Source organism: Artibeus jamaicensis, unplaced genomic scaffold (assembly GCF_021234435.1).
Source record: "Artibeus jamaicensis isolate MK-2021 breed Jamaican fruit bat unplaced genomic scaffold, CSHL_Jam_final contig_64, whole genome shotgun sequence".
Classification (NCBI taxonomy): Eukaryota; Metazoa; Chordata; class Mammalia; order Chiroptera; family Phyllostomidae; genus Artibeus; species Artibeus jamaicensis.
In genome coordinates, this window is record NW_026521911.1 from 15,947,452 (window position 1) to 15,958,660 (window position 11,209).

At 37.9% G+C, this 11,209-nt stretch overlaps 1 pseudogene; it reads left to right on the top strand.

Annotated features, from left to right (window-relative positions):
• The first annotated feature begins 1,231 nt into the window (after positions 1 to 1,231).
• Positions 1,232 to 4,457, top strand: LOC119044482 (tubulin alpha chain-like 3; annotated as a pseudogene).
• The last annotated feature ends 6,752 nt before the right edge of the window (positions 4,458 to 11,209 follow it).

The following is an 11,209-nucleotide window of genomic DNA, read 5'->3' on the forward strand; positions in this document are numbered from 1 at the left end:
TAAAAATGAAGTGCTTTCTAGACAGGAAAAGGATTTCACACATGTAAACCAACATCTGGAGATTGTGTAGAAGCGAGAAAGAACATAAAGGGTTTTCGGCTTCACAATGGGCCACAATCCAGGGGAGCCTGTGTTTAGAATAAAACTGAGTGTGTAACAGGCACCCACCATTCTCACGGGAGCCGACTTTCCCAGTCACCACTGAAGATGAAGAGCTACTTCTGACACTGTAAGTACTTAGCTAGAGGAGGGAACAGAATCATCAGAAGTTAGAACTAGAAAGTTACAGGAATCACCTTCTTTTGTCATACTTATATTCAGATGAGGAACTCCTTCAGAATCCAGAAAGGTAAAGAAGGAGCTAGAACACAAGATCTCTGGTCCATAGTCCAGCATTCTTTCTTCTACACTAGACTATGTAAAAAATCAGTTCAAAAATAAATTGCAAAACTACTAGGCATAGCATTCAGAAAAATTTCTGCAGCGAAAAAGATCTTCATCTATGTTTCAATGTTGAGTCTTTGTTTCCTTCTTGTTTACTGAAAAGAGTGACATGGACCACAGTCTCCTAGTGACATCTGGTGTCGTAATCAGAGTAATGCAAAGTACAGGAATAATGAAAATAAAGTACCTTTCTATTTTTGTTTAATATTTTCCTAGGGTAATTAAATCCAAAACTTGGAGGATATGTTATAATTTTTGAGGATGTCTTGTCTGGTTCCCTTCCTCATTAATATATCCACAAAGCTGTGTTTTATAGTAATTCTCTCTTTTTTTGTAATAACAGTGAATTATTGGCAATCTGTGCCATCTGAGTCTAAATTACATAATCTATTCAACAAATTTAAGAAAACCTTCTAGGTGACAAAAAACAGTTCCAAGCAACTGGATGTAAATATAGGTAACTATTATCTCTTTCTTTAGGAGCACCAATGCCTGCCTTGGGAAATTCATTTATTACAGGCAATTATAATACAACGCGATGAGGGCTAAAATAAAAATATGTGTAAAATATGCTGAGGAAGGGATGCTGATGAAGAAGTGACTGGGACGCCAGAAAGGCCTCATAGCAAACAAGAACTTTTTAACTTAATGAGGGTTTGTGAATCCACATGACTTAAAAAGCGAAAGGTTGCGATTCATTCTCTCAAATATTTATTATATTAAAATACACTTATATATAAAACATTTAGCATCTAAATGTGTTTTTATTCAATTTCATTCCACAAGTATGACTTTCACTGATATGTCTTCTGTATTGATCAACTTGGTCCGGTACAGAAAAAGAGTATGCATGACTTCTGCTCACGAACACAGGGGTGTTCCTAATATTCTCAATTCTTATTTCTATATCTGTTCAGAATTGGGGTAAAAAAATGGATTTGCTCACTTGGAAGTATTCAAGTGTTACCTATATTCTTCACGGTACTGGAAATAAAACAGGGAACAAAATGCATTCCCCAACGGTACTTACATTCTAGAAGGGAGGACAGTCAATAAATAAATAAGTAAAATATATAGTAAGTCAGATGACTTTAAATCTCACTAAGAAACCTTGATCAGGGATGAGGAATGGGTAGTGTTCGGAAGGGTATAATTTTAAATATGGTAGTCAGGAAAAACCTCCCTGAGAAATTGACATTTTAGTAAAAGCCCAGAAGAGGTAATGGGGGAGACATGTAGGTACTAGGGAAAGAGTGTTTCAAACAGAGGGAACACTAAGAATATAAGCTTTGTGTTAGGTGCATACATGGAGTGTGAAGAATACCAAGGAGCACGGTGTTACTAATGAATGAGGCCCAGATAAGGCAGGAGAAATTAGGTCTTAAGAAAAAATAACGGAGGCCAAACTGTTCAGGGCCTGTTGGCCATTACAAGGAGAATGGTGGGAAGCCATCGCAGAGTTTGCGTACAGGTGACGCTGCCCAGTCTGGCCTGGCTGCTATGTTCAGAATGAAGTAAGGAGGGAGGCAACTGCTGAATCAGAGAGATCAAAAGTACAGCATTTTGTTTATCCAGGAAACAGATGGAGGCCACCTGGAAAAGAGTTGTTGATGGTGGGAAAAGAATAACAAGATTATTTATACATTTGAAAGTATATGTGAGAAAAAGAGAAAAGTCACTTAGGGGTGACTCTTAGGTTCTTAAGCAATTGAAATAAGTTGACATTAAATGAAATAAGGAGATGGGCAGAAAGATCAGTTTTGAAGGAGCTGGATATCAAGAGTCCAACTCAGGATATATTATATTTGAGATATTTATTAACAGCACAAGTGAGGATGTCCAGTAGCAATAAATAGAATTCTGAATTCAGTGGAAAGGATATTTGAGCATTATTAACATACAGGTAATACCTAAGCCATAAGACTGGGCAATATAACTTTGGGAGTGCATGGTGATAGAAAAGAGAAGGGATCTAAGAACTAAAACTTCAGTAAACTCCAGTGAAAAAATGAGCTCCACCAGTAAAGCAACTAAGGGAAATAGGAGAACTGAGAAGGGAGTTTCCAGAAGCCAAGTGAAGAAAGGAGAGATCCATCCAGTGCATCAAAGCACCTGAGAGTTAATTAAGACTGAGAATTATAGTCCCTCTGTTTCCATGGAGAATTCTTATCATAAATGAGTGCTAGATTTTGTCAAATGCCTTTTATGCATCCATTAATATGATCAGGTAATTTTTATCCTACATTTTGTCTATGTGATGATCACATGAATTGATTGGCAGATACTGAACCACATCATAGAGGCCATATATGGTAAACCCACAGCTAACATCATACTCAATAGGGAAAAGCTAAAAGGGATTCTCCTTAAGATCCAGAACATGACAAGTATGTTCACTTTCACCACTTTTATTCAACATGGTTTTGGAAGTCCTAATCACAGCAATCAGACGAGAAAAAATAAATAAAAGGTATTCAAATTGGAAAGGCAGAAGTAAGACTGTTGTTTTTTGAAGATGATATAGAACTCCAAAGATTCCACAAAAAATCTATTAGAACTGAAATATTAATTCAATAAGGTAGCTGGATACAAAATTAATATTCAGAAATCAATTGTATTTGTATACACCAATAACAAACCATCAAAAAATAATTTTTAAAAAACAAACTCATTTACCATTGTATCAAAAGTAAAAAAAAAAATCAGACTTATTACCAAGGAGGCCCTTCAGCTCAGCATGAGGGAGTGCTTTCAATTCATGTGGGACAAGTTGGTGTCCAGATTAGGGGATGCCTGCTTGCTGGGAACTCTATTGTATGAAATATAGAATAGATCCAGATGGTTTTATTCTGGACAGTAAAAAAGATCAGTTGGGAATCACTAAAATGGAGCATATTGATACCTCTTCGACACCTTCTTTTGTGTGACAAGAGCTGGAAAACATGTGCCCAGAGCACTCTTCATTGACCTAGACCCAGCTGTTATAGATGGGACTCAAGCAGACAAACACCACTCATTCTTCTGCTCAGAGCCACCGTGAACTCTGTGAGTTCAGAGATCATCAACCTTGTGCAAGAGAGGATCCCAAAACTGACAGGATAGTGTTGTGAGCTGCAGGGATCTTTGATTTTTCAAAGATTTGGAAGAGGTGCTTGATTAGTATTGACATTTCTCTGAATTGAGAGTTCTTGATACAATATGGCAGGAAGACTAAACTGGAGTTTTCTGTCTACCCAGCCTGAGGATCTCCACTGCTGTAGTAGAATCTTACAACTCCCTGACCACCCACTTTACATTAGAGCACTCTGACTTTACCTTCACAGTGGACAACAAGGCCCTCTATAACATAGGCCATCGTAAACTGAGTGTTGAATGTCCCTCTTACAACATAATTAATAGGTTGACAGGTGAGACAATATCTTTCATTACTGCTTTCCTCCAATTTGAAAGGCCCTTGAATGTAGATGTAATTAAATTTCAGACCAACCTATTACCCTACCAGAGAATACATTTCCCCATGATAGCTTTGGACCTCATCATTTCTGCTAACAATGCCTGCCACAAGGAGTTTTCCATGTTAGATGTCACTACTACTTGCTCTGAGTTTGCCAACTGGCTGGTCAAGTGTGATCCTTGACTGAGGAAGTACATGGCCTGCTGCCTACTTTACAGAGAAGACGTGGTCTCTAAAAATGTGAGTGCAGCAACTGCAGCCATGAAGTCAGGGAACTCTGTTCAGTTTGTGGATTGCTGTCTAAGTGGTTTCAAGGTAGACTTCAATAATCAACCATTGATGATGATGCCAGGGGGAGCTGGTGAAGGTACAGCAGATTGTCTTCACGCTGAGCAACACCAGGACAGCTGTAGAGCCCTGGGCCCACCTGGAACATAAATTTGGCCTCATGTGTGCCAAGAGAGCATTTCTACAATGGTATATCAGAGAAGGCATGGAAGATGAGGAGTGGTCAGAGGCCAGAGAAGATCTGGCAGCTCTGCAGGAGTACGGGAAGTGAGGCAAAGTTTCTGATGCATATGTGATGGTGAAAATGAATGTTAAGCACCAGACTAGTGTTACTTTTCAAGACATTATATAATCAGTGGGTAGAATTACCTTCTTTAGAAGAAGAAGGAAATGAAATCAAGCAAGAACATAAGTTTCACACTAAATCGGCCAATATTAACAATGAGCACATCTTTTCTTGTCTGTTAGTATAATTCAGCACTGCTACCCATGGAACTTCTAAGCTTTAGAGTCCTTCTGTGTCATGTCTCGGTTCTTTGGTTGTTTTTTGTTATTGTTGTTGTTTGTTTGTTTGTTTTTGTCAGAATGGAAACCTGGCTATTGTCTTTGCTTTTTCAACCAAACACTGCAAGACCCTAAAGTTAATATTTTTCCTGTCCTAAACTTGATGTGGAAAACAGCACAATATTGGTCATTAACGTTATTTACTCCACATCTGAATTTTGTACATTGATTAAATAATGAGCATTTTCAGCATGATTCTTTTTCTTTCATATGTAGGCCTTAAGGTCTCAGTTTGCTTTTTGTAGAAACAAATAGAAAGAATATTCTTTGTTCTTTCACAAATTTGAATCTGTGTGTCCCATAGGTCAGAAGGCAAAAGTGATCTCTTTCAGCTTTCTTTCCTTGAGGAGCAGTTCTCAAAGTGTGGCACACAGCACCCTGCATCAGAACCATTTCAGAGGTTTAGACTCCGGCCAAGATGGAGGCATAGGTAGATATGCTTTGCTTCCATGCACAAACAAAAGAAGGACAACAACAAAGTTAAAAACAAAAACAACCAGAACTGACAGAAAATCAAACTGTATGGAAGTCCAACAAACAAAGAGTTAAAGTAGAAACATCCATTCAGATTGGTAGGAGGGGCAGAGACAGACAGTCGGGGAGGAGAGGACATGCAGCAAGGTAGCGGCTGGCAACCTGGGAAGTCCCATATTCATCTGCAGATAAGCTGAGAGGAACAACTGGGGAGCAAGACAGACCACACAACCCAGGTTTACAGCATCAAAAACTAAAGCCTCAAAACCTCAGGCTGTAAAAACCAGTGGGGGTTGTGGTGACAGGGCGAAAATCCCAGCCTTACAGGAGAGTTCATTGGGGAAACCCCCAGGGACCTAGAACATACACATGCCCACCCACCCAGGAATCAGAACCAAAAGGGCCCAATTTGCTTGTTGGTACCGGGGGGGGGGGGTGACTGAAAGCTGGCTGAGAGCCAAGCAAATGGCTTTGTTCCCTCTCTGACCTTTACCCCACAGACAGGACCACAGTGCAGCTATGCGGGTTACCCACCCTGGGGAAGACCTAAAGCTCCACCTTTTAAACATAACGAGAAGACCTAGACAAAGAAATATGGCCCAAATGAAAGAACAGATCACAACTCCTGAAAAAGAACCAAGCAATGAGGAGACAGCCAACCTATCTGATGCAGAGTTCAAAATACTGGTAATCAGGACGCTTACAGAAATGACTGCATACTAATGCAAAATAAAGGAAGAAGTGAAAGCTATGTAAAGTGAAATAAAGAAAAATATACAGAGAACCAACAGTGAAGGGAAAAAAAATGGGACTCAAATAAATGATTTGGAGCAGAAAAAAGAAATAAACATTCAGCCCTGGCTGGTGCAGCTCAGTGGATTGAGTGTGGGCCTGTGAACTAAGGGATCATGGTTCGATTCCCCATCAGGGCACATGCCTGGGTTGAAGGCCAGTTGCTAGCAGGGGGCCCACCAGAGGCCCACCAATTGATGTTTCTCTCCCTCTCTCCTTCCTTTCCCCTCTAAAGATAAATAAATAAAATCTTTAAAAAAAAGAAATAAATATTCAACTAGAATAGAATGAAGAAACACGACTTCAAAAAAAAAAATAAGGAGAGGCTTAGGAACCTTTGGAACAACTTTTCCAATATCCAAATCATGGGGGTGCCAGAAGGGGAAGAGGAAAAGCAAGAAATTGAGAAAGTTATTTGAACAAATAATAAAGGAGAGCTTCCCTATTCTGGAAAAGGAACTAGACTTCCAGAAAGTCCAGGAAGCTGAGAGAGTCCTGAAGAAGTTGGACCCAAGGAAGCACACACCAAGGCACATCATAATTACATTACCCAAGATGAAAAGTGAAGGAGAGAATCTTAAAACCAGCAAGAGAAAAAGAGAGTTACCTGCAAAGGAGTGCCCATAAGACTATCAGCTGATTTCTTAAAAGAAACTTCTCAGGCAAGAAGGTGCTGGAAAGAGGTATTACATGTCATGAAAGACAAGGACCTACACCCAAGATTACTGTATCCAGCAAAGTTATTATTTAGGATGAAAGGGCAGATAAAGTGCTTCCCAGGTAAGGCCAAGTTAAAGAAGTTTATCATTATGGAAAACAGTATGGAATTTTCTCAGAAAAATAAAAATCGACCTGCCTTTTGACCCAGCAATTCCACTGCTAGGATTATACCCCAAGAATCCTAAAACATCAATTTCAAAGAACCTATGCACCACAATGCTCATAGCAGCACAATTTACAATAGCCAAGAGTTGGAAGCAACCTAGGTGTCCATCAGTAAACGAATGGATCAAAAAATTATGGTACATATACACCATGGAATTCTATGCAGCAGAGAGGAAGAAGGAGCTACTACCCTTTGCAACAACATGGATGGAACTGGAAAGCATTATGCTGAGTGAAATAGGCCAGGCATTGAAGGACAAATACCATATGATCTCACCTTTAACAAGAAGCTAAACAACAAAACAGACAAGCAAACAGAATAAAAACAAAGACACTGAAATAGAGAACAAGGGGGCAGCGACCAGAGGGGAGAGAGAAGGGAATTTAAGGGGAAAAATGGGGAGGGATTTTGAGGAACAAGTATGAAAGACACAGAGATGAGGACTGGGGGAAGGGAATGGGAGGGAGGGGAGAGACAGGGCGGGGGGGGGGCGGGCTGGGATGGGAGAAATAGACAAAAAATGTACTTGAAAAATAACTAAATAAAAATTTAAAAAAAAGTTTACCATAACCAAGCCCTTATTATATGAAAATTTAAAGAGATTTATCTAAGAAAAAGAAGAAAATAAAACTATAAACAGTAAAATGACAACAAACTCACAACTATCAACAACGGAACCTAAAAAACCAAAACAAACTAAGCAAACAGCTAGAACAGGAACAGAATCACAGAAACGAAGATCACATGGAGGGTTATCAATGGGGAGGGGTAAGGGGGAGAATGGGGGAAAAGGCACAAGGAATAAAAAGCATAAATGGTAGGTACAAAATAGACAGGGGGAGGTTAAGCATAGTACAGGAAAAGTAGAAGCCAGAGAACTTATATGTACGACCCATGGATATGAACAAAGTGTAGGGATGGATGCTGGTGGGAAAAGGGGTACAAGGTGCAGGAGGACAAAGGGGAGAAAAAAATGGAACAACTGTAATAGCATATTCAATAAAATATACTTTAAAAAAGAACAGTTTTAGACATGTAGAAAAAATGTGGATTCTTGAGCTTTACTATGAACTTGCTAAATGAGATATCCTGGGAATTGGAGGGGGTGTGACCTGAGGACTTGAATTAAAAAAACACAATGGAATTAATGTTTGGTATTAAACAGTATTACTATTTGACAGTAACCTATTTTCAAATGAGTTATAATTTAAAATAGACAAAATAGTTGTAACTGCATTAAAATTACTAGCCAGATTTTAAACACCCATGATGTTTAGCATAATAGGTGGAGTTAAGGTGAACCAGATACTGCAGAGTGCTTACCTGGGCTGGTGTTGCTCTTGAGCTGATAGTACATACTTAGTTTTCAGATGCCTCAGTCAGCCATGTTGTTTACCTTTCAGCCTTAGTCTCTGGTTGTACTCTCTGTTGGCCTTGATATGGCCAGTGTTTTTGGTCTAGTAGGCTCTAGAAGGTGTAAAGTTGTGTGTCTTATTGTGGGATTTACCAAACTGCAATGCTGAAACCTTACATGTGCCACGTGGGCCCCAGAACTGCTGCTCCATTTTTAACATGTCCTGGCAGATGCTTTCACATACTCAAATCATTGCCCTAAGATGTGGCTTGAGACCTCCATTCAAACAATGCACTAGTTAGGCTGTTTTCATCTCAAACCATTGTCACCATGGAGGCCAATGACCAGTTGGTGCAAACAATATTTAGATACTTGCCAATGCCTGTGAAGAGATGATTTCCAAGCCCACACAACTATCAGTGAATTGTGCTCAGTCCCCAAGCCTCTAAATATTTGGCTGGATCTTCTTCAGTCTCAGCTTCCAAGGTCATCTGCCAATGGCTCAATCTATGCTGACACCAAAAGAATGTCATACTTTTGTTCCCTTTAAAACGAAGCACAATCAGTCTTAGGATGCACCAGGACTTCCTATATAGTAACATGGTAACGATATGACTCTCATCCTTGTCTCTGACTTACTATAATCAAACATTGGGAAGAAAGTTTAAAAAATATTTTTTCTTCAAATAAAAAGAGTGATTTGGTGAACCTAATTGTCACTTTCACCAAATCCAACATAGATTAGATACCTACCTATCTACATGTATACATACATACCCAGGAATAAATTTAACCTGTTAGATAAAAAGCTTGTACTCAAAAAATTACAAGACATTGAAGAAAGTGAAGAAGATATAAATAAATGAAAGCATAGATCATGTTCATGGATAGGAAGAACTAACATTGTAAAAACATAGTACTCAAAGCTGTCTATAGATTTAATACAATCTCAATCAAAATACCAATGGTATTTTTCACAGAACTACAAAAAATAATTCTAAAAATTATATGGAACCACAAAATACCCTGAATAACCACAGCAATCTTGAGAAATAAAACTGAAGTGGGGGGTATTATGCTACCCAATATTAAACTATAGTACAAGTCTATAGTAATCAAAAGAGCATGGTACTGGCAAAATAGACACATACATCAACTAAGAGACTAGAGAGCCCGGAAATAAATCACATTAACATGGTCAATTATTCTATCACAAAGGAGGCAAGAATATCAAAAGGATAAAGACAATCTTTAATTAAATGGTCTTGGAAAACCTTAAAAGATACATTAAAACAAACAAACAAACAATGAAACTGGACTGTCCTGTTACACCATATACAAGAACAAACTGAAAATGAATTAAGGACTTACATGTAAGAAAACATAGGCAGTAAACTCTCTGACACTCCTCTTACTAATATATTTTTCAGATATATCTCCTAGGACAAGAGGAACAACAACAATAATAAACAAATGGGACTGCCTCAAACTCAAAAGTTTCCGTGTAGCAAAGAAAACTTTCCATCAATGAAAGAGCAAAGATAATCTGATTGGGAGAAGATATTTGCCAATGATAAACCTGATAAGAAATTAATATCCAAAATTTATAAAAAATCATACCATTTAACACTAAAAAACAAACAACCCAATTTAAAAAGTAGGCAGAGGGTCTGAATAGATGTTTCTCCAAAGAAGACATACAGATAGCCCATAGACATGAAAGGATGCTCAATATTATTATTACTAATCATCAGAAAAATATAAATTAAAATTACAATAAGATATTACCTTATGCCTGTCAGAATGGCTATCATCAAAAAATCAATAAACAATAGGTGTTGGCAAAGATGTGGAAAAAAGGGAACTCTCATGTATTGTTGGTGGGATTGCAAATTGGTGCAGCCACGATGAAAAACAGTATGGGGTTTCCTCAGAATCAAAAAAAGTAGATCTACCTTATGACTTAGAAGTTCCACTTCTGATTATTTATCCAAAGAGATTCAAAATAATAATTCAAAAAAGATATATGCACCTCTATATTCACTGCAGCATTATTTACAATAGCCAAGATATGGAAGCAACCTAAGTGCCTAACAATAGATGATGACTAAAGAAGAGGTGGCATATATATGTACAATGGAATATTACTCAGCAAAAAAAGAGAGAGAGAGAGAGTGAAATCTTACCATTTGTGACAACATGGATGGACCTAGAGGGTATTAAACTTAGTGAAATCAGAGAAGGACAAATACCATATTATTTCACTTACCTGAATTTTGCTGTGTGTAATGCACAGTTTCTTGCTTGGATTTTTGAGCAAAAAATAAAGGTGTGCATTATACACGAGTAGTACCTGAAATACCTTGTATCAGTTCTTGTGTTTTGTAATTATTTGTTACATAAAATTTCATGTACCACAATACGTTAAAAAACAAACATCAAAACTCCTTCATAAGGGGAAGGATTTACAGGAACTAGTATAAAGGACACATGGACAAAAACTAAGGGGAGTGGAAATGGGAGGGAGGAGGGGAGTACTGGGGGGGTGGCTTGGGATGGGAGTAAAAAACAGAAAACTGTACTTAAACCACAATTAAATAAAGAAATTTAAAAACTCCTTTATAATACAAAAAAAAAAACCCACTCAAGTCTCTAAATATAAATAAATAATTGAATCAAAAAATTAAAATGAAAAAAATTTTTCTGAAAGTTTGGGCCAAAAATGTATGCATTATACACAGCAAAAATATGGTATATGTGGAATCTAAATAATGAAATAAACAAACAAACAAAACAGAAATTAACTCATAGATGCAGAGAACTAATGGTTGCCAGATGAGAGGGGGCTTAGGGACCAGGTGAAAAAGGTGAAGGTAATAAGCAATACAAATCAGTAGTTACAAAATAGTCATGGGAATGTAAAGTACAGCACAGGGAATATAGTCAATAACAT